Source organism: Mixophyes fleayi, chromosome 4 (assembly GCF_038048845.1).
Source record: "Mixophyes fleayi isolate aMixFle1 chromosome 4, aMixFle1.hap1, whole genome shotgun sequence".
NCBI lineage: Eukaryota > Metazoa > Chordata > Amphibia > Anura > Limnodynastidae > Mixophyes > Mixophyes fleayi.
In genome coordinates, this window is record NC_134405.1 from 141,107,414 (window position 1) to 141,133,067 (window position 25,654).

The 25,654-nt window shown below is 37.8% G+C and overlaps 1 long non-coding RNA gene across 1 annotated transcript; it reads right to left on the minus strand.

Moving 5' to 3' along the window:
- Positions 1 to 11,007: 11,007 nt before the first annotated feature.
- Positions 11,008 to 23,424, minus strand: LOC142149978 (uncharacterized). The gene is made up of 3 exons (XR_012690950.1): positions 23,341 to 23,424; positions 21,597 to 21,644; positions 11,008 to 11,212 (listed from the first exon to the last, which is right to left on the minus strand). It is a non-coding gene; the product is annotated as an uncharacterized LOC142149978 (long non-coding RNA).
- Between the last annotated feature and the right edge of the window lie 2,230 nt (positions 23,425 to 25,654).

Consider the following 25,654-nt stretch of genomic DNA (forward strand, 5'->3'; position numbering starts at 1 on the left):
ACAAATGCTGAGATATTTTTTTTTAATGAATATCTTATAGGATAAATCCATTTTGTTGTGCTTTTGATGTGGTTTATTTTGCAAGTATAACCCTTATCCTATGTAACATTATTGGCTAGATACACTCTATCAAAGAGTGTATCTACCTATTACTGCAGCATCTCCATCTTCAGGTAGCTTGTCGTATGCAGTGTTCTATCTTCTGTCATCACTAGGTTTAACTCTTTGAAAAAAGCCTAAAGACTAATCACTGTCAAGCAGATGAAAAGAGCCAATCAAGAGTCACCATCACATAACATAATAAGGAGGGAGGCTGGACTGGAAAGTCAATGTCATATGAGTTGGTGCAGGGTAGAGTGCCATCATCACCTCCATCCGAAACATGAGCTCTCTCTACATTGTTTGCAAGTTTTAAGTGCTAGGGTTATTGTATGAGGAGAGATGGACCTGGAGAGTCAGAGTGGGGGACAACTATAAGAATTAGTATTGATGAGCAAGCGCATCTTTCTGAAGCTTAGGTCACAAAATACACCATGTAGAATCAGAAAAATTACTATACAGCAAAACTAGGAGCCAATCATAATGTGACAGAGACAATTACATAGCCATAACTATATAAAAATAGCATGTAGCCAGATTCACAATAATTCTCCTAGTTGTATGAAAGGAGAAACGTTTCTCAGATTCTTTTAAGTGAATCTCGACTGCTGCACATTTATGTTACCTACATTGCTCAGTCTGTATACTGCGCAGACTTGTCAGCTTACATAGAGTTTGTACACATCTTGCACGTCTGCAGGTATGTTACAGTGAATAACTTGGAAGGTATAAGTTACATCACACAATTTAGAACAGATAACTTTGATATAGCTTTTTAGCTCACTCAGACTTTTGAATGCCCGTTTTTCATTGAAATAATTATAATACACAAACGTTGAGGGTGCTGAACATAAAAAGAAAAGGACACAATTCTCCAATAGACCTAGTGAAATTATACATATATAGCCACAATTCAGAATGCTCAATATAATAAAATTTGACATATAAACCCACTAACTTATACACTAACTAAAAAAATATTGTCAAGAGAAGAGTAAATTTAAACAGCAAATACTCTAAAACTTCTCTGACACACACATTAAACACTTCAAAGAGAAAGAAATTTAGGTCTAGGATGGTCAGAACTTCCTGTAGGAAATGTTTTAACTAGTAGATAGATGATTGATTTGTGAAACTCCAAAAGGGTCACACATTCAATTTTTAGAGCTTAGTTCAACGCTAGTAACACCTCTCCCCTAAGATATACGCATGGAATCATGCACACACACCTTTAATCTTGCTCTAAATTTAAATGATTGTAAAGAGACGTTTATTGGATTGAGTTCTTGGAAATTCTAAAACCTTATGGATTACATGGAGAATGTAATAGGAAATATTTATGTAAATCGATAAAATCTTTAGCACTTATAATTTATGGTTTCTTTGTCAATTGTTTATAAAGCCCATAATAATTATTTTATGTGTTGTGATTATCCTTATTGCTATTTATATTTATTAATTCTGATATGTTTTGATCAGTTATTAAATCCACCTATATATGTATTCTTGAATTAATTTCCAGAATAAATCAATATTGTCCATTCAAGTGTAGATTTTGCAATGAAAAGAGATTTACTTAATGTTAGAATTAAGTTTTAGAGTTACAAAAGGCAGAGCACAGTAGTTCATACTAGTAGGTTAATTGGCTGCTATCAAAATTGACCCTAGTCTCTCTCTGTCTGTCTTTGTGTGTTTATTAGGGAATTTAGATTGTAAGCTCCAATGGGGCAGAGACTGATGTGAATGAGTTCTCTGTACAGCACTGCGGAATCAGTGGCGCTATATAAATAAATGGTAATGATGATGATATATGACCTGCCCTTTCAAGGTCCCAGCAGAAAAGAGAGAGCCTTGAATGGAATGCAGGATAATTTGGGTTTTTTTTTACAATGGTGGGTGTGTTTACAAAATGATGTCATCACAGAGATCACATGGATGGTTTACAATGAATCATCATACACTTCACGGATCTATTTTCTTAAGAAATTTGCACAAGATATAGTTCCAAGCCTTTTCACTAGTATTTTATCAGCAATTCTTCAAATAAACAATATGTATAATAATATATATAATATTGCAAATCAGGTTGCACATAATAAATTCTATTATTTATTATAAGTACAACTTTAGCAGTATTCACATGTAATAGTTATGGGAGGAGATTGTGTTTGTCTCACCCTTTTTTAAATGTCCTTTACACATCTGATAAAGTGAGAGATTCTTTCCCAGAAATGTTATGTGTGTATTGGACGTTCAAAAATGATGTTATTGAAGAAGCAACGTCTCCTATGATCATATATCACTGCATGAAATGCTTTGGTTGTGGTGTCTACATGACAAGCAATAGCCATGTGGAAATTAAGATGAAGATGTACCATTGCTTCTCTACTCTTTCAAAAGTTATTGGCTGTATTTTAATTTTTGAAATGATCCAGCATGATTTCTGAAATAATGTGCACAAATATGTTATGCAAATTAACCAGTCTAGATTGATGTGCCAAAATACTACAGTGCCACACTTCACTATGACAAGTCACCAGATCGATAGGATTTAATTTACTTAATTATAAAGTACAGGAAAACTAGAAATGTCTCTTTAAAAAAAAAATTGTTTTCTGCCAACTACTAGAGAGCATTAGCACGGGTTTGCTAACTAGTACAATTAAGCAAATGTTTTAAAATGTGATGTGTGACCAATACATTAATTCAGTCACAATGTTTATAAATCTGCGATTTGTCAATATGCAGGTAAAATGACATTTCCTACATGATTTTCCTGCTCAGTTAAGTTCCTTCGTCCCCAGAGCCATCTCATTTTCGCTTTTGACTCATGTGAATGGATCTAAGAAGGGTGTTTTTGCCAGAACACTTTTTCAGCATTTGCAGTTTAAACTTTTTTTTTCGTTTCTGCGCTGCACAGATTGTCTTTATTAGTGATTTATTAGTGAGATACCTAGTTTATAAATCACATTTTTGATATTAAGTATACTGATTACATTAAAGTAATTTCAAGCACACCTACTATGACATTTATTTGAGTTCAACAGAGGTGTTTATAAGACAAGTACTTTCATACATCAAATGCACATCTCCCTCTAAATGTGCACTCTACACACTTTAAAGCTCATTAAAAAATTAAAGCTCATTTAAATATTTGGTCCTGCAATACTAGGGGGTAAATGTATCATACTCCAGGTTCTTCAACTCGCGGGAGTTCGGCGTCTTCGCAGCTTAAATTTAAAGCGGCGCTGCCTTGTAAAGGGAAACTTCCCGTTACAAGACAGCGCCGCTTTAAATTTAAGCTGCGAAGACGCCGAACTCCCGCGAGTTGAAGAACCCGGAGTATGATACATTTACCCCCAGGTCTTGTTTGTGCATATGGGCAGAATATGAGGCATATGAGTGAGACTTGTTGGCATTTAGCTAGGAATACCCTGATCCTCTGAACAGATAGAGCAAATTTTTAAGCCCTTTTAGTCATCATCATAATGATCATTTATTTATAGCACGCCACAGATTCCGTAGTGCCGGACAATAAACAGACAGAAAATACTTATATGAGTACAGTAATCATGAAATATTCAAAATATTTAAGCATACTAAAAAATACATGAATATATTTACGTAGAGTAGCAACATCAAGTTCACATAGAGAATGGGTGGTTACAGATACTGGCATAAATTCAATATGAGTGAGCGAAGAAACAGCAAAGCACTCACACAAATTCCAGAAAAAGATCCAGCAAGGGATGGACAAGGTAGACAGACAGGGGATTAACGAGCAACATAAAATAGAGATCACCCTGCCCATGAAAGCTTACATTCTAGAGGGAGGGTGTGTATAGAGAGAGTAGGAGCCAATGGGACACAAAGTGGAATGTGGTGGACAGATTATATATGAGGGTCTAGGAGAGGATAGTATAGGCATGAGTGAAGAGATTGGTATTGAGGGAACATAGCAAGGATTGTAGGTAGGGGAGAGGGCAAAGCAAGGAGTTCCATAGGTGGCCATAGGTGAGGAACAGCTCAGGAGAATCTTGGGGCGGGAGTTGGAGGAGGATGAGAGGTAAAGTTCAAACAAAGTCTATGCTGTGCCAACCATCACTACAAGTCTGCACTTACATCTGCCTTGCAGCTGGTGTAAATGATATGTCTGAAATCAAATGTACTTTAGAGAAACTCAGGACTTGAATAGGCTATATCTACATTGGCACACCCTTACTTTATATTGTCTATGATATCCACCCCTTCCCACTCCTGTTCTGCCAATCAAGTCATAGACAGTTCTAAATGTCATTTGCATTCGGACATGAATTGCAAGCAATTGTGTTCATTGTCGTAAGGTCCATGCTGAGCATGTGCAGAGCTATTTCACGCAAGATACTGCACGCAAATGGACTTATGTCTGAATATAAATCAGGCCCAATGAGCTCAGATTTGGACATGTTGAGGCTGAGGAAGCCCTGGGACATCCATGTGGAGATAGCAGAGAGGTATACCATATTAGCTCAATATCACATTTGCTTAACATCACATAAGAACATTTGTGCTGTGGAAAATGCATTTTTGCAGCTTTATTAGTAACAAATTACATATAAATCCTTTAAGGATATTATAATTTCTGTAAGGACTCTATATTATTATTTTCTTGACAGATACACTGCAGAATATATGTACAGACTAGAGATGCTCATGCTCGGTTCCACGAGAACCGAACACACCCGAACTTAGCAGATCTGAGTACCGTGCCGAGCCGGCTCGGTACTTTCGCACGTCCTCAGAATTGAAAACGAGGCAAAATGTCATTGTTACGTTGTCAGATTTCGGATCTCGCTAGCCTTGGATCCTATAAGTACTGCCCTTCACGGCGATCCAGCGCCATTTCACAGAGGGACACAGAAGCATAGTTCATGTCAGTCTCTACTGCAGTTGGGCAGCGTCATAGGTAGAAAAGAAAGAGCAGTGTTCTTCAAAGTCTCCAATGACATTCAGGAGAGCTCCATTGCCAATTGTCATTGCTGAAATAGAAATAATTGGTCTGGCAGCTTGGTTTTCTAAATCTGCAGTCACATTGTACTGTGTTATATATGTAACCTACAATGAGGAGAGCTCCATTGTGAATTGTCATTGCTGAAATAGAAATAATAGGGCTGGCAGTCTTGGTCTTCTAAATATGAAGTCACATTGTACTGTGTTATATATGTAACATACAAAGAGGAGAGCTCCATTGCTATTTGTCAGTGCTGAAATAGAAATAATAGGGCTGGTAGGCTTGGTCTTGTACTGTGTTATATAGGTAAAACATATGTGATGTTAAATACTTTCGTGTCAAAAAAGACAAAAGTATTATAGGAGTGATACCTTTATTGTCTAACCAAGTATGATAGATTTTAAAGTCCTAATACTGAAAGGTCTTTTTAAAAATGACATAGAGAGAAACATATGGGAATTCAAGCTGAAAAGAACACTCCAGTCATTGAAGAAAAGACATAATCTAACACCTGGATTTATGACCCACTACATAAACACACTTCACACCTCACAGCAAAGTGCAGACCTCTGAACTCATAAGACTTTTACTCTTCCATTCATAACAAGAATCTCCTTTTTATTACTTTATCTTATCTTAATGATGTATTCCCCCCCTGTACAAATTTCTTGAATTAACAGCTCTTAAATATTGTGCCTTTTCCTCAGTCATTCATTTGTAAACTTGCCTGATGAAGGGGCCTCTGTCCTCTGAAAGCTAGCAAATATAAAAAAAAAAATTGGGTTAGCCAATACAGGTATCACTCCTATAATACTTTTTTCTTTTTTGACACAAAGGTATTTAAAATCACATAGATTTTTCTGGCTAACACGGTACTTCAATAATAAAAAAACAAAATTTTTTGGTACACATATAGGTAAAACACAAAGAGGAGAGCTCCATTGCTAATTCTGATTGCTGAAATACAATTAATAGGGCTGGGAGGCTTGGCCTTCTAAATCTGCAGTTACATTGTACTGTGTTATATAGGTAAAACACAAAGAGGAGAGCTCCATTGCTAAATGTCATTGCTGAAATAGAAATAATAGGGCTGGAAGTCTTGGTCTAAATCTGCAGTTACTTTTTACTGAACCATAGATCACTCAGAAACAGGAGAGGTGGCAGGGATCAGTGCTGAAACAGAAATTGTAATAATAGGCCTGTCAGTGTTCCTTAAAAGTCTCCAGTGACATTCTACTGTGCCATAGCTCATACAGAAACAGGAGGGGTGGTATTGTTCTTGTCACTCTTGTCTCCAGTCTCAGTCATGATGATACTAATCCCTCTACCTCATGTTCTAAAGTCTATGTTCAAGTGCATAGTGGTTTTAAGTCAGGGAAACAAAAATGTAAATAAAAAGCTTCTACCTTTGTAAAGAAAAAAACACCTCTCTAATAAAGGTCAAAGTTTACTGTAGGAAAACATAAAATTGCCAACATACCATTCTACCCAAAATATTAACAAGCATACTAGCATCAGCTAGCTCCCTTCTCTCAGCTAAATCTCAGCACCTGCAATCCACACTGTCATAATATTCACCCTCATCACTATGTACATCATCCTAAAACAATACTATTTCATCCCCGCTGAAATCCACCATCACAGGAGTCTGTGTACTTTGATGTAATTGCCGGTAATGGCCTTCCTCATGGAATTTGTACTTCATTTTACGGAAGAGCTGTAACGATTTTTGGGCAATTCTTTTAGACCAAACCAAATGTCAAAATGTTGTGCAGACTCATATGCATCACCATAGAACATAGAGTGTGTATCTATGGGTCACTCAAAGAACCAATTGGGATTAAAATACTTAAACTTTTATTGGTATGCATTCAAATAATATAATTTCAGATAGAAACATAAATTAGCGAAATATAAAAAAGAGAGAATGCATGATATAAACCCAAAAAAATTATACTGATAAAACTAGCAGAAAAAACTGCTAGGAAGCACCTCACGGCTCACAATATATATAAAAATAAAAGTATGGTGATTTCTGCCTAATATATATGTCTTCTTGTTGCGGACACTATGCCAGTAAACTGTAAATAAGATCTCTGAGCCTTTATCACAGAATTAAATAGTAAGGAAGAGGATATCTGTGTAGATTATATAGACCCTCTCACATCTAATTCAAACAGAAATCTTTGTAATTCAACTATATACAGAGTGCATTCATACTTATATAAACAAATGCACACCATTAAAGAATAGAGACGAAGTTTCCGGCAAGTGAAGGGTTAAGCCTGTCAGTTCTACATACTAGTATGGGGTGGATTCAGGGCCGGATTAAGGGAATGGAGGCCCCTGGGCTAAGTGGGCTTCCATTCCCCCATGAGGCCCCCCCCTGTGATCCGAGCTGCCCGCCCCCCCCCCCCCCCTCCCTGGCACTTACCTCCTTCCCTCAGTAAGGAGACTACAGCGCGCCGGGGAAGGACTGCAGTGAAAGTGCTCAGCAGCACTGATCGCGCCGGGGGCGCTCCCGCCCCCAACCGATCAATACTGCTGCTGAGCACTTTCAAGGGCCCCCTGGATGCCATAGGCCCCTGGGCTGTAGCCCAGTTAGCCCTATGGTTAATCCGGCCCTGGGTGGATTATATCCCATACAATCGTTTTCCTCCATAAGAACTGTCTGGTAAAATCCTAACTTGGAATAGGCATAACTCCACCATATAGGGTTTCTAAATAAGATGTCTCAGTTCCCTGATAATATATATAAAAAGTGTAATTTAGTTAGAGCAGGACATATAAGAGAGCTGGCGCATGTGTCAAGCCGATGTGCGTTTCGCTAACAGAAGCTTTCTCAAGGCAAACCAACCTGGCCCGTTCATTGGTAATTTATAGCCAGGGGGACCTAACCCTTATGACGTCATCCTTAGCAACGTGTACTAGTGACCATGTGTATCAATTGGTCACCGCTGCAATTCATTCTCAAAAGTAACTTGCCCGTCTGCTAATGTCTCCGATCAGATAGCATTAAGGCATATGATTTGTAATGGGATCTGTAAAGAAGCGTAATGAACGTTCTAAAGTTTTTATTAGCAATGTGCGATTTCTATCAGTATAGTATGCATCCCTGCAGATCGAGGTTAATTAAAGATAAAATATAAATATATCATTACACGGAATGCTAATATCAGAAGGTAGATTTCCCCCTATGATATTATTAGTAGCAGTATATGTTGGTGACCTTATAGATCCCCAAAATACCTCCGCTATCCTTAATTTACAGGTTAAATAAATAAATTCAATTGTTAATGCTTCTCATCAGATAGCATCGAAATACATACTATATGGTGAACTATATGGATGTAGGACGTGGTGGTTCAACTTATTAAATATTGTTGGCAATATAAAACCAAGGTAAGTAAGTGTATGTTCATATAGATCGTGATCATTGAAAAAACAGTGTCTATATAATATTAGACTGAATAATCTATCTGGAGTGTAATCTTTCCCCCTATATATGTCAAAAATTCCTAGCTATGTATATTGGTAATCTTATGGATCCCCATCATACACCATTTCTATACATGGCAATAAACAGAATAAATAAGAAATGACCTGTCCCACATAAATGATCCTGATTATAATTATTAATTAGGAAGATAGTATCCTGTATACCAAGTGATAAAAGTGACAGGTGATAATAGTCATATATCAAAGGGTTGTTAGTAAATTAACTAACAGGTCTGATACTGTGAAGCATTCAGATAATGTGAAGACTAAGGGAAGGATGAGGGGCTTTTAACCTAAACCATTACAAAGGGGGGGAAGAGATACCAGAGTAAAAATAAGGAAGGCCCTGGAAGATCAGGAACTTCCCACACAGCAATTACCCCCTCGGAGATAGAACAACAGGAGAACACGGTTTTAGGAGACACTATGAGGGTTATCAATCTATCAGATAAAATTATCAGTACATATTAAATTTCCCTCCTAGAAAAAGGTTTGTCCTTCTCGCCCTCCCGTCATTTTGAGAAATTTGAATGGGAAAAAGATTTGATGCTCTTTTCCAGAAAACTCTTATTAAACAAATACTTTCTCAATAAAACAAGAGTACAGGTCACTACCTCTGAATTATATTTGAAGCCTGCATTTGGACTCTGCAGAGGAAGCCCTTGCATTACAAATTTTGGAAGAATTGGATATGTCAGACAATAAGATCTCTCCTGATGAGGAGATCAGTGAATCATCTTTGGTGTTAAAAAATAAGAAGTCTACCTTTATGACTGATATCTCTATATGCCTCAGGTAAAAACCTATAGAGATTTAGTATATAAGGACTTGGACTGCCTATATAATCAACAACAATATAAAATTCAGAAAAAATATAATCTGGCAAAGGGGGAATTTAGGGCACTTAAAGAAATTGAAAGTTGGGATGACACGTAATAAAGCCACCCGACAAAGGAGGTAATGTGGTATTGTGGCCACATGCTAAATATTTACATGAAGGTTATCGTCAACTCAATAACAGTGAATGTTATAAACGTTTAATATTCAACCCAATAGCCAATTATCAATCAAAATATAACATCTTAATACGAGATGCTTACTCAATGGGAATCATATCACGATCGGACTTTGATTTTCTATCGATAAATCATCCTAAAATAGCAACCTTTTACATTCTCCCTAAGGATGAAAATAATCCCCCTCACAATCATGTAATCTTTAGTTTACCCAGTTCCGCTTGTCCACATATCTGTGTTTAAGTGTACAGTGGGTAGAATGGCATTTTGTAGCTCAATAATTACAATTTTACCAACCTTCTGGTAGAGGTAAGGAATAGCTTTTCAAGTAAAATGGTGTCATGATGGACTTTGGTACCGGGGACAGAAGACCTCAAGTAACTGTCTAAAACCAGCTGCATTAATAGTGGATATTGGACGCAGATCTAATACTAGCATAGTCACCATTGTGTCTGTGATTCGCTTTGCGACTGGGTGGAAGCTTTCATACTTGCTTCCCCTTGCAAAGGATTGTTTAACAGTCAATTGTTGTAAACTACTAGTAGTCTTCTTCTTGGTCAGCTTCTGGGTTGAAGATCCACCCCCAGCAGCAGGAGAAGCAGCAGTGGGCCTAATGCTCAAGGATTCTTCTGAGGAGTCCTGGATAGGGGAGGAGTCATCTCACCTTAGAAACTTGGATGCCTTATGCCCAGGCATGACAATGGTCTTCTTCTTATCACTGGCAAGAACTGCTGCAGTTTTTTTTATGAAAGTGTATGTAAATAATATTGTGACCTGTGAGGTGGTCAAAATTGACTGCACATGACTTGAAATTAGTGTTATTGAAGTTAATAATAATATAGGGGGAAAAAAAGCAAAATATGTGATTTTAGCAGTAAAAAATAGGGATTTTAGCAAAAAAAAAAAAACGGGAACCAAAACCAAAACACGCAAGAGCGGTTTTGCTAAAACTAAAACAAAAGCACAAAGTTAATCTGGATCCAAAACCAAAATCAGAACACAGGGGTCAGTGAACATCACTAGTACAGACAAGCCTCTAACCTTTTTCTTTCTCTGCTAGCCTCTCCTTTTTATTTGTGCTCTTGTATGGACAGTTGTCTGATTCAATTGATTGTGTGTATTTGTGCCGATTTCCTACGTCGTCTGTTAAACTTTGTAATATTGTTATTATTATTAGATTTAGTTAACCTGTTTTATTGTTGGGCACAGAAGTATTTGAAATCTCTTCTTTGATTGGTCTTATTGTCAACATTAAGAAAGTGTCATGATGTGGAATTGTGGAGGATGACGACGGTTCCCCACTGTGAAGCTGTCCTGCTATACTTATAATCTGTTCTTACCTTAATAAACAAATATCTATACATTATTATTCTGCTCATTGAAGCACTTTGATTTATTATTCTTGGTCTTTTGTTGCCAGAAACCTTTGTGTTTACCTTTAATACCAGTCCTCTCATTCTTTTTTTCTGATTATTTTTCCTGGTATTCTTTGTTGTCCTCCAGCACTGAATGAATTGTTTTTCAAAAGCCTTGGCTATTTCTCAGATAATTCTTGTGTTACAACTGTTCCAATGTTTCATTGTGATTTTTAGGTGTAACATGAGTAATCCTGTAAAAAATGCAGAATATAGATTTACAGGATTGTAATGTCTGTCACTGTTTGTAAAAACTTATTACACAGTAATACACTGTAGTAATAGTATTAGTAGTAATAATAATAATAATAATAATAATAATAATGTTAACATGAAGGTATATTACTAGAACTTGATGTATCTACTTATGAAATAAACTGGTCCAGACTGTTTTGAAATATTGTTTTTAAATTGTTACTATTTGCTTTATATCAGATCACATAGAAAGTACAATTAAATGCAGGGGTGCATCTGAAAATTCATCTGTATTTAAATTGCATTGTTTGCTTTTGTAGGTGCAGAATATTACTACTGTAGACCCATATAGACATAGGATATTTACTAGTGTAGCATAAACTAACATGTCACTAAAACAGTCAGATTTCGGGGTGCACCTTTCTAGTCAATGCCCAAGCCACCCAAACTACTATTCCTTATCATGATGTCGATCCTAAATCCCAGGACCCCACTCTTTTTCAGCAAGGGCTGGCAGAACACTGTAAGTCCCACTCTGAACAGCACAGGGACTGCAATAGGCACAGCAGTATGGGGGAGCGTCGCCTGTGCAGTGAAGCCTTAATAGGGGGGAGCTAGAGATCCTAGCACTGTCCCTGTTTTCGTCCATGATAATTGAGACAAGCACCATGGGCTTAATAGTCTGTAATGACTTAAAAGGATTGATGCAGTTGTCTAAGGGATTATGCTTAAATAGATGTGTGACAGGATGGACCACCTACGCCACCCTATCTTTGCTGCTGGGAACCTGCTGGGCTTCCTTTGCCACCGTTCCCTTTTGTTATCCCAAATGTGCCCTCTTGCCGCAGTAGGAGGGGCTTACAAATGCTGCCACCACTGGACTCCTTACCGGCATCCAGTAGAGGGTTTCTCCTGGGTAATTGATGCTGCAAGTGTACCCCGTTACTGATGTACCTGGGCTGGTACTCATGACCTCTTACTCAGGGTTGCTGTGGATAGATCCCCCCCTGGCCTATCACACTGACCAGAGCTGTAGGGAAGCAGGCAGTGCGGTAGTACCAGAAAAGCTGAGTCTAAACCTCAGAAGCAGCCAGAAATGGATTAGTGGTGCTGTTGTTTAAAAAGGGGATGAGATCAAAATCAGGAAATTATAGACCTGTAAGCATGACATCAATAGTGGGAAAACACTGGAAGGTATATTAAGGGATAGTATTCAGGATTACTTAGTGCGCAATAAGATTATTAGTGGGAATCAGCATGGTTTTGTGAGGGATAAGTCATGTCAAACTAATCAAATTAGTTTCTACGAGGAAGTTAGTGGGAACTTAGACCAGAGCAGCACAGTAGATGTGGTCTACTTAGATTTTGCAAAGGTCTTTGATATAGTGCCACACAAGAGGTTGGTTTACAAAATAAGGGAACTGGGTCTAGGAAACAACATTTATACTTGGATTGAAAACTGTTTAGATAATAGGGAACAGAGAGTTATGACAAATGGAACATTTTCTATTTGGTCAAAAGTTTTAAGTGGAGTTCCTCAAGGTTCCGTGCTGGGGTTACTCCTTTTTAATATATTTATTAGTGACCTTGGTGATGGTTTAGAGAGTAAAGTTTCTATTTTTGCAGATGATACTAAACTCTGTGAGGTAATAAAATCAGAGCAAGATGTAGCTTCTCTAGAGAGGGACTTAAATAAAATGGAGGATTAGGCGGTCAAATGGAATATGAGGTTTAACATAGATAAATGTAAGGTTATGCATTTAGGGATCAAAAACAAGAACACAATCTATAAATTAAATGGAATTAATTTAGGAGAATCTATTATAATGGAAAAGGATTTGGGAGTGCTCGTTGACAGTAGACTTAGCAATAGTGCTCAATGTCAAGCAGCAGCTGCAAGGGCAAATAAAGTATTGGCATGCATAAAAAAAGGGTATAGATGCAAGGGAAGACAGTGTTATTTTGCCACAGTATAAATCGTTGGTAACACCTCATCTTGAATATGGAGTACAGTTCTGGGCACCACTCTATAAAAAAGATAATTTGAAACTAGAAAGGGTTCAGAGAAGGGCAACAAAATTGATAAAGGGTATGGAGTCATTAAGTTATGAGGAAATGTTAACCAGTTTAAGCATGTTTACTTTAGAAAAGAGGTGCCTAAGAGGAGATATGATTACTATGTACTCAATACATTAAGGGTCAATACAGAGAACTTTCATGGGAACTTTTTACCCCAGGGACTATACACAGGACGCGCGGTCACCCTCTATGGTTAGAGGAGAGGAAATTTCACAACCAGTAAAGGAAGGGGTTCTTCCGCTCCCCTCAGTGACTCTCAACCTGTCATCCGTGCCCACCCTCTTGGGCCATAGTTACCTGCCTATACTCACTTTTCCCCTCCATCCCTCTCTTTCATGCTGTGCCTGAGCCCCCAGAGTTATAGTGCTTACTGTTACTTGTACTGTGCGGTTTCACCTTGTACTGTGTCATTGTTTGTCCTTGTACAGCGCTACGGATACTTTGTGGCGCCCTATAAATAAAAATTAATAATAATAAAATAATAATAATTTACAGTAAGGGCAGTCAAGATGTGGAATTCACTGCCAGGGAAGGTTGTGATGACAGTTTTAATAGATATGTATAAAAAAAGGTTAGACAAATGTTTTGCGGAAAAGTGTATCCAGGGATACGACCATTAATTAAAATGAAGGATAGTAGTGGATATTGGGTAAAAATAGGACTGCAATATTGGGTCTGGGGGTATTTTCACAATTGAAACAGATTGGCAGTTGCTTACTCTGAATCAATTTCAAATATAAGTGAGGGATCGCAGGAGATCCAAAATAGGTTGAACTTGATGGACTGGTGTCTTTTTTAAATCTCATGTTACTATGTTAGATTTTGGGTCTAATCTGTAGGTCAAAGGATTTTCAGCATGGAAAATATTTTCAAGCAGGTCTTTAAAGCAAGTGATATTTATTTGCAGTCACATTGATTGGAGGTACCAGTGCTAAGGTCAGATGAAATCAGAAAAACAACTTTTAATACAAAACAGTGCTGTTTTTATAACATTTGAGTGCAGCCTCACTGGATAAGCCAGCCCCCTTGAGGTCTGAGTTATTTTTAGAATCAGGATGCAATTTGTTTATCCAAACATGGATTTACATGCAATTCAAAGCTAACAATATTTACACTTATCTGTGATATCCTATAACTTGCTGTGATTTCCTGCCTCACATGTTGTTTACAATATTCAGAAAGGTTTGAACACTCTGGAAAAAAGGCCGCACAGTAACGACCCCCTGCTGGGCCTTTGGCCAGACCAGGCATTTGACACTTCATCAAAAAACTTAGCATTTCCTGCTATCAGACTCCCTCCCCAAATATGCCTAATTGGAGATTTTCTCTAGCAACCTTACAAACCCAAACAATGACACTTCCATACAAAACACATCCCAATGTAACACGATAAGTGTATTTAAAATTATACATTGGTGCTGCACCTCTGATTGAAATACATTTCTACAATAAATTATTTCCACATGATCCAGCCACAAATAAGTTATTTATCAGTGATCCAGTCACAAGATGTGTTACCATATGTCTAGATAATATTGGGTAGTTCTATTATATTCAAGATGGTCAAGTTCACGTCAACTCCTAATATCATCATCATCAGCTATTTATATAGCTCCACTATTTCCGCAGCTCTGTACAGAGAACTCACTCACGTTAGTCCCTGTCCCATTGGAGCTTACAGTCTAAATTCCCAAACATACATACAGAGAGAGACTAAGGTAAATTTAATAGCAGCCAATTAACATAATAGTATGTTTTTGGAGTGTGGAAGGAAACCGAAGCACCCAGAGGAAACCCACACAAACACTGGGAGAACATGCAACTACACACAGATAAGGCCATGGTCAGGAATCAAACGCATGACCCCAGTGAGGTAAGGCAGAATTGCTAACCACTAAGCCACCATGCTGCCCAATATACAGTATGTGGACAAAAGTATTTGGGTGCTTGACTATTACACCAACAGGGATTGTAATGACATTCCCTCCATATTAATGACCAACTCCATATTTATGTCATATACTTTAATATGGAGTTGGTCCCGATTTTGAAGTGATAACAGCTTTCACTCTTCTTGGAAGGCTGGAGTGTTTCTGTGGGAATTTGTGCTCATTCATTCTGTAGAGCATTTATGAGGTCAGTCACTGATGTTGGACAAGAAAGTCTGCTCCCAAACTCTGTTCCAGTTTATTTCCAAAGGTGTTCAAGGGGTTGAGGTCAGGGCTCTGTGCGGGCCAGTCAAGTTCTTCCACACCGAACTCATCAAACCATGTCTTTGTAGTCCTTGCATGTTGAAATAGAAATAAAAAAGGTCCTTCCACAAACTGTTGCCACAAAGTCTGAAGCATTGTCCAAAATTACTTAATATGTTGAAGCATTAAGATTGCCCTTCACTGGTGTTAAGGGGCCTAGCCCAAACCCTGAAATATAGCCCCATACCATTATCCTTCCTCCACCAACTTCACAGTTGACATAATGCAGTCAGACAGGTAACATTCTCCCGGCATCTGCCATACCCAGGCTCGTTCCATCTGAGTGCCAAATAGAGAAGCGTAATTTGTCACTCCACAGAACACGTTTCCACTGCTCCACAGTCCAGTGTCGGTGTGCTCGGTCATGGAAACTCATTTCATTAAGCTCCCGCCGCACAGTTTTTATAATTACATTAATGCCAGTGGAAGTTCGGAACTCTTCAGCTATGGAATCAGCAGAGCGTTTGCCACCATGCGCCTTAGCAGTCGTTGACCCCGGTCTGTGATTTTACGTGGTCTTCCGCATCGTGGTTGTGATGCTGTTGTTCCTAAATGCTTCCACTTTCAATAATATCACTTACAGTTGACCGTGGAATATCCAGCTGGGATGAAATTTCATGAACCAGCTTATTGCAAAGGTGGCATCATATCACAGCACCATGCTTGAGTCACTGAGCTCTTCGGAAAGACCAATTTTGTATCACAAATGTTTGCAAATGGAGACTGCATGGCTGGGGGCTTAATTTTAGTAATTCACTAATTAACAGTAATTATTTCAGTAATTAACAGATACAGTAGCCAAATACTTTTGTCCATATAGTGTATATGAAAATGTGTGGAATTACCAGATAGAATGGGAAGTGTACTGTTAAGAGAACTGTTTTCTCAGCTAATTCTTAGTTTTTATGTTTTCGTTTATTTGAGCTATTAATGATAATTGTAACTCCATAGGGATATTAGAGTGTCTTGTAACTTGAATGGTGAGCAAAAACTAGTATGAACACTTTTCCTGATACATTGCTGACTTCTAAATAAATGTGACTCTGGTCCTTCTTACTTTATAGAGGCTTATAGATCTTGATGTTTTCCACCATACTAAGTAATCACACATTGCTGTTTCATTCATGGTAGTAATGCTAGACTAGGGACACAATACAATTACCAAATTGTTTCCCCAATGACTACATTTGAACGACAGCAATATGATTTTTGCTTACTTATAATTAAAATATTGATTTATTTTCCTTTCTCAAAACTCAGGGAAGGGACAGTGTGTATTTTTCTAGAGGCCATCATTAAACATGTTAGATGCATTTGCAGACTTTTAGTATATCAGCAATTCCACCCATGACAGTATGGTCTGTTTCGTTCCATATCTTCTTATTTTTAGTTTAAATGACCTGAGTTGATTTAAATAAACAAGAAGCTGCAATTACATTTAAAGAAAATGTAATGTCATACAGTTTTCATAATTTTATGAGTACATGTGATCTATTATATTTCTGCTCTAATACCATTGGTGTTAATTCCACTTTTTATAAGTAAGACATGTAAAAATATTGTCCAATTGGAGAGCTTATGTGCCACGAAAACAACAAGAAGTTGCAATTAAGAGAAAATGTAATGTTGTACAGTTTTCATAGCTTTATGTTTCAAAATGATGGGAAGATTTGATTAGGATTTCTTTGGCACTAGCTATGAAGCTGATTGTTAGCTAGTATATTCTACAGCTTGCAAAATATATCATCTAATCTTGCTTCTTCAGCTCTATGTCACTACAATTTGTTGTGTATGTAATAGCAGCCAGGTGCCAAACTTACTAACTGACATCATTAATATCTAGAGGGAAATTGAAAATATATTGACATAATGGCATTGTGTACTGAGCCATGTGATTCATGACTGATTTGATGTTTAGAAAATGTTTCAATCAAATAAAGCATGCATATTTTGTATTACTCCATTAATGCACACATGCATGTTTTATTTATTTGTTTTCTTTATAAATATTAATAGTAAACTATTAAACCTAAATCTTTCATAAATCCACAGTGTATACAAAACAGTAACAAATAAAATACAGGCCTTACTTTTGGACAATCCCAGATACAAATTATCCTGGCGTGGTTCACTTGGTACCTGTCTCTCTATTGTGCCTAGCCAGCATTTTGTAAACTAAACACTTTGCCATAGCCATCCACTACAGTATATGACACTTTTGCAAAATGAATAAAGAGTATAGCAGGTTGGGGCTAAGGCTTGGTATTCTAGCAAGGTGTTAAATCCTCCAACCCCTCTAATATATCTACCATGGTCATGGGTATTTTGCAAAGTTCTTAAAGCAGCTATTTCATTTTTTTTATTTAAATCACTGTGGCAGGTTATAACAAGAATGTTATTATTAAAAAATGTTCATTAATTTGTTTCTTTAGGCTGCTAGTAATGATTTATAATTCAGCACAGTGTCTTGATTACCATGGCAACCACCAGGGAAGCCAAGAAGGCAGTGGGGTGGTACAAAGTACCGGGGCCCAGGCCCTGCACAGTCTGGTAAACAATTTTTTAAATTTTTGTACATATATTTTAGAATTTTTTTTGTATTGTGAGACGTGAGGGAGATTCAATTAGACGGAAGATGTCTCTGGAACGTCCACGAGACACTTCGCAGAGGAGATTCCTTCTATAATTGCCGATAGTGTGTGTAGTGCAATGTCCACGTGCCATATCGCGGGAAATTGAATCTCCTCCATATTGTTACTTTCTGAATAAATTAGTTTGGAGCTTAAAATATTATGTAATTTTTTCTTATCGTCACTGAATTTATATTTAAGGGTTTTTGAGTGCCTCTTAATTTTTACTGTGTATTTATCTTTGTATGGGGTTGCAGAGCCCCTAGAGGCAGCCATTTCTCTTATGTACTTACAAATGTGTTTCATTATCTGACCATTTACAAACATATAGGTATCTGTGATTATTTTTATCAAGCATATTTTGCTTGTTATATAATTATATACTGCGTGATCTGTGCTGTGTACTGTGTTCACTAATTATTTTCCACATTTCATGTACATTTTCCAAACAGGTCCCAACATTCCAGGATCCATACAAGAATCCAGAACCAGGTTGTGAAAGCTGCAATAACAGGTAGGTGAGAGCAACACCATTTTAATACATAATGGGGGGAATTCAATTGCTGGCAATGTGGCGCGCAGACATCGCACAGCACACATTGCCTTCAATTCAGTAGAAATTTCTGCCAAAATCTGCACCGTGAAGTATCTCACGGATGTTTCGGAGACACTCTGCGGCTACTTGAATTCCCCCCATGTCCTGTGAAAAAAGGCGCAGCCACAGCCTATGTTTTCCACACCTCCAGCACTATGTGGTCACGCCCCTTTTGACGCCTGTAGAATGCCTCTCTGAGCTCTGTCTGCTCCGTGTACTGTAAAAGCCTCCCCTTCCTATGCCCCTCTGCCTTTACATGACATGCTGAAAGATGTGAGCCTAGCCTGTGTCTGTGTAGACATAGTTAACACTTCTCCTAAGATCTGTTCACTATGAATATGTTTTTCTGCAAATTTTAAGGTTTTTCTATAGGTTATACTGCATGTAAATTAGCAAAGCATACTGACTACGGTAATATGTCTTTGAAAATGTTGTGCTGGATAGCTATTTATGATTAGGAGACTTAAATCTATTACTTGGCTATTCATTTTGACTTCAGTGTTTATCCTTCAAGAATTTATTTTTATGTTTAAACTTGTAACAATGTAATGTTGGAAAAATAACCTTGATAGATTCATTCTCAGATTTTTAAAATTTTCTGTATTTTATATGTTGTAATAAATTTGATCACATTTTTAAATATGGGGAACATGGTATATATTTTTATTGTTGACCACACTTTCTCTATCCTTTTACTGTCTGTACCCCCTCTAATTTCTCTTTGTTCAATTTTTAGTGAGTTTGCGTTCCCATTTGGGTAGCTGTGCAGTGTGTCACTTATTGAATTACGCCTAACATCACCCTAAAGTGTCTGTGGTTCCCTTATCTACTTAACACTCTGAATCATATAAAAAGAAAATAGTTCATCTTACCCTAATAAAAAGAAAATATTAAGCAGAGCCAAGAACAAAAGAATCAAATGTAGAGAAAATATAGAGCAAGAAGTTTAATTCTAAAACAGCGCTTTACAGCTATTCATGACATAGCCGAAATTGTACTTTAATAATTAAATACATAGGGACTGATGCAGAGTAGAATGTACTCCAATTTGTGCATATGTGCGTGAAATCAGTTGGCACATGCCCAGAAAATGGGTGCAAGCATATACAGAGTATATAAAATATTAATATATATAATACAAAATATTCAGAGTTGCGCTATTCTGGCATTTATGCCTGCCTGCACTTGATAAGGCGTGATGGGGTATGTAAAGGCCATGCAAACACAGGCTGAGTACACTAAAGGCACAAATGTGGCTTATGCAGAAACACACATATACGTCTGTTAGGAGGTAAATGTTTTGCACAGCTCTGAGGCAGGAGCAAATATACACTGATGGTGACTTACTGTAACTTGGGTGCATATGCTGCTGACTTTAATTGTTAGTTCAGCAATACAGATTTTTTTCAGAAAGGCAATTTCCATATGCAGTGCACATGAAAATTGCACATAAAAATGGTGAAGTCTGCAAGAGCCCAAAATTTGATATATTCTTATGAAAGGAGTTCAGAGCAGGCCTGGCCAACCAGTGACTCTGCAGGTGTTGAGAAAATACAAGCCCCAAACTGTTTTGTCAGTAGACAGCCAGCTGACAGGGTATGCTAGTTTCACAACACCTGGACAGCAACAGGTTGGCCAGGCTTGGCTTAGAGAATCAGAGATGCTAAAACTAAATGTAGGATAGGCACACTTCAGAGACTTATTTTATACCCACATGCAAACTTAAATTTTAGTTTCCAGAGCATGATATTTCATACTTGTTCGCTCTTCTGGAATGTCTTGGAGACTCCCAAAATCCAGGTAAGTTTTCAAGACTACCTGGATTCTCCTGCATCCTGCCCACTTCATAGTGAAGTAGGCGGGATGGGGACCTCTATGATGCAGTCCCCACTTTGAGTGGGGGTCTAATGATGCAATCCGCAGCACTCTGCACCACTAAGTACTGCCAGTTTACCTCCCCTTTGTGATCTCCCAGAAAGTAAAAATGAAAAATCGGTAAGTATGTGATATTCTAATAAGATTTAAAACAACTTTCCATCCATAGGATCTCTTAGAGGACCACTGTCTTCTAAAGAAACAGTGGTCCTAGCTGATTTACTGGCTATTGTTGCATCCACTTTTTGAAATGAACTCCATTTCTGTGACCCTTAATCATTGTTTTTAATCTTTTCTTTTTTTTTCTTTCGGTCAGACTGAGACTTTTCCACTTGATCCCACTCTTTTTCATTTAAATCCATTACAAGCTGGTGCATGGGGATAACTCTATGTTTTTACTACAATCAACAAAGAGGGAATTCTGAACTGCAGTGGAAATTGATGTTTTATTCATTCCCATGGATTTATATATCTGCCAGAGCAAAATGTCCACTTTATCCACATTCAGTAATCTGGCTTTTCTTTAATTTTCACAGATTCACTACTAGAGGGTTCATATATATATATATATATATATTTTTTTTTTTAAAGGGTCCAATTCTGACTGGGAGTATCAGTCCTCTAACCCATTCTTATCTGCTCTCATAACCTCGTATATAGCATGTAAATCCCTTTTAGTCATATTTATTTTGTCATCCAGACTATTGTCTCCTTGCATTGCTCAAGGGGTTGAGAATTACTTCCTTGAGTCTAGGAATTACATGTTAAACAAAAGAACACATCATAAACAGCAGATAATGGCTTGTGACTGACTCCAGAGACCCTATGCTATGTGTTACTTTCTTTCTTCCCCTTCACAGTCTCTATAAGAGTACTGATATTGGAAGATTATTGCTAAATCGATAACTCAACTAAAATCTATTAAAAAAACACCACTAGATTAGTGGATTACCTATAGCAGGTGCTCTTTGGCTGTTTGGGGTTGGACTCAGGCTTCATCCTGTTGGAAATACTCCTGTAATTATTTATTAACATTATTATGGATTTGTAAGGCACCACAGTTCTCTGCAGTGCCGTACATTAGTGAAAACAGGGCAAAAACAAGGACAGACAAGGCAGAAAGAAAAATGCAGAAATTAAAACAAAGGGTATGGAGGACCCTGCTCATTATTGAGCTTACATTCTAAGTGAAAGAGGGCACAGCTGAAACAAGAGGAGCAAGTGTGGCTTAGAACGGAGATTGGGACAACTGAGAGGGTGTATTAATGTGAATAGTATCATCAGGTACAAGGTAAGCTTTAAAAAGGAGATGGATTTTTAGAAAGCGTTTAAAGATTTGAAGGCGTAAGAAAGCTCAATTAGGCATGGTAAGGAAAAGTGGGGAGCAGCACTAGAGAAGTCTTGTAGGCGAGAGTGAGAGGTGGTTATCAGAGACAAGACAAGTCGCAGGTCAGAGGTAGATCTAAGAAGGCGGAAGGGAGAGTATTTTGATATGAGATTCGATATGTATAAAAGAGTGTTGTTGTTGAGGACTTTGTAGGTGTGGGTCAGTAATTTGATTTGGATTCTAGAGGACACAAGGTACGCCAGTGTAAGGATTTGCAAAGTGGTACAGCAGATGTGGAGCAGTGAGAGAGGAAGATCAGTCTTGCAGCAGCATTTAGGATTAATTGAAATGTGGATATATGGGTGTCAGGAATGACAGATAGAAAGAGGTTCGAATAGTCAAGACTGGAGATGATGAGAGAATGGATAAGAGTTTTGGTAGGAGGTTGAGTAAGAAAAGGGCATATTTTGGCAATGTTTTTAAGGTGGATTTAACAGGACTGGGAGAGAGTGTGGATGTGAGAAATAAAGCACAGGGTGGAGTCAAGTGTTACACCAAGGCAGCGGGCTTGGGAGACTGAGGAAATTGTGGTGTTATTAACAGTGAAGAAGATTTGAGGGGAGGTGGTGATTCTGGCATGAGGGTAGATAATTTGCTTTGTTTTGGATATGTTGAGCTTTAGATGGTGCTGGAACATCCATGTGGAGTTGAAAGACAGTTGTGCTTCATTTGCAGTGCCAGGGGAGGTTCCATGGAACAGGGATCGCTTGCTAGTCATTCTGAGGGATTCTAGTGATTCTGAGTTCCTGTCTGCAATGTTCTCCATAGTGATGTTCTATAACCCAAGACATGCTTGCACACCATTTTCAAATTTAGCTTCAAAATACATATTTCCTTGGGTTTGTTACCACATGTAGCAATTAGAGGACCTTGTGTAGCCAGCCTCCTCAGCTTGCACAACCAGGAATGCATCATCCTGACCATTTAAAGCAGGTAAGCCAGCAAAAAAATAACAAACTGCTACATGTCCTCTCTAACTTCAGCTAGGAAAATACAAAGGGGAAGGGGAGATGCTGTACACTATACTAACTGAGTGTATTTCTAATTTCCTGTCGTACCTAAACCCTAAAGGGGCCTAACCTATTGTAATGACTGCCATAGAGGATGGAGAGGAAAGAAAATTAGGATTTTGTTTTTTTATGTCTACATACCTGCATAGTGTGTGTAATGTTCGTTTTGTCCAATGCGATTATTGTGGTTCCAGCGCACAAAGAGATTTAATAGCAAAAGATAGCAGGATTTACAGCAAGCCATGCTTAAGCATAAAAGATATAACAATAAACAGGAAAGTATAAACCCAATACATTACATTATGCCAGCGCTCCCTGGGCCCAGGTCCATGTTCATCTTTGTAGTCAGGAAAGGAGATTTGCAGTGGCCCAGGAGCTGGTTTATATGTTTGAATGAACATAAACAGTGATGATGTCACAAATATACACAGATAAGCGAGCTCTTCATTGGTCCAGGGTTAATGATGTTCCAATAGACTGCTTGTCATAGGTCAGTTCATTTGATCTTCTCCAAGGGTGGGGGGAAACTACCCCCAACTGTTGCTTACATGTCTTTCTATTGAATAACCTGTTTAAACTGACCCATAAACAAAGTACTTTTGAGTATTAATCTCATATTGCTCATAACTTGCGACCGCTAGATGCGATAGCTACTCTGTTGAAACCGGGTTAATACTGGTGAAATAAGCTTTAATATGAAACCAAACTCTTTACCTTTAGGAGGACCTGAACCATAAGTACCTTAATTTTAATATTATCTATATATAGTTAAACTCTAATACAATGTACTAATGAATAAATGTGGATTGGAATCTTAATAAATGTGTACTATTTACAAGTGTAAGTGCGAATTTAAATTTGTGTGTTATTAACCCGTACAATTGCGTTATTACACGTGGTGAACTAATCGCAATCACACGGTAAAACAATAGTTATCAATTTAGTTTACTTCATCCAATTATTTGACTTCCACATGTGCCTCTTCAGATTTCTTTTATTTAGTGGAGGTTTCTCCCAAGAGCACAAAATAAGTGTGCACCTTCTTATGAGCAAGGTGTACAATTTAGGTGCACTGGTGTACAGCCATGTGCATATTGAAATAGATGTTGACAGTTTTTTTTTTAGAACAGTGTTGTGTTGAGAGAGAACATTTTATCATTGGGCAAAAGAACTATAACTAATGCTGTAAATAACATATTCTTATGTGCAATTCAATTATTATTTGACTGGAGTCTCCTAATTCTACAAAAGGTTATTTGATTATTGTGTCCGAAGCACGAGGCTGCCTAGTTATAGCTGCTTATAGTGCGGAGTTACTAATAATTGACCTTCTTGCAAGCGAAGCAGAGCAAATTGCAGATGGAGAAATGCTTGCTGAACTACTTCCAGAACAAAATGGGTCCTATGATGCTATTAATGCAATAGTACCTAATTTGTCATGTACCCTTGAAAGTGTGCATGCGAGATTGAGCAAGGGATACAGAGCATATGAATTGCTCTAGTCAAGGGGAAGGTAAGCTGATTCATATCTTCTTTATGCAGAAATGATAGTCACTAGGTATGCAGAAGATGGTAGTTAACAGATTGATAGCCTTTCATAAAATGACAAACTATGTTACGCTACAAGAACCAAAAGGTTTGCATTAGCTGATTTTAGTAGTTTAATATCACACAGACACTTTAAAGCCAGTGCAGTCTCTAGCCCAGTCTATTACCTTTTAATAGCTGTGTCATCCACTGTTTTTTTTTTCTTGTGCTGCGTGTGCACATTACATATAATCTCTCTTGATTCAGCACTACTACCAGTCTCCCAACATTTAAAAAATATGACAAAATCGAAAATAATATGCTGCTAGGCAAACACTGGCACATGAGTGTGTCGCATCACATTACATTTGAATGCCCAAATCATGGCCTCTGTTAATGGTAAGGCAATGGTCATGGGTCACAAACACTGGCAAAGGCCCACTAACAAGAATCAGGTGTTACAAGCAGTGTATATGGCTTGTCGAATTCAGATAATTGGATATGGTAATTTCAAATTAATATCTATCAATCTGATTGTCTATGTCCGAACTTATGTGAATAGCACGCTACAGCGTGCAGGGGCGTAATCAACCGCAACACGTGCAAACACTTATACACACATTTACACGAACACATACTTTTGTAATTAGCTCACATTAAAAGTAGTTGCAACACATAGTTATTTGTACTGAAATATAGCAGAGTTTATGGTGAAATATTATAATTTTATATACACGTTAGTAAGATCTAAGGTTCTGGTCACAGGAAACATTCTAATCCCCTATTTATCCGCGTGTGGTGCAATCGCCGAAAGGATCGCACCTTGCGTATGCGAGTTATGGATGATAGGGAATAAATGATCATGTATGGTATTGTGTGTGTAATGCTAATAGACCAGTTTGAACTAGTTCTTGGTGGGAAGATTAAGTATGCATCTTCTGGAGAGCTAACCCCCACCCTTAGATGGCATTGTTTGAACTGGCCAATGACCTGCATTACACTGGACCTTCCTGAAGCCTGAACCTATGGAAACATGCCAAATCATCTGTATTGTTTTCACTGTATCACTGACTGTATATAAAGTTT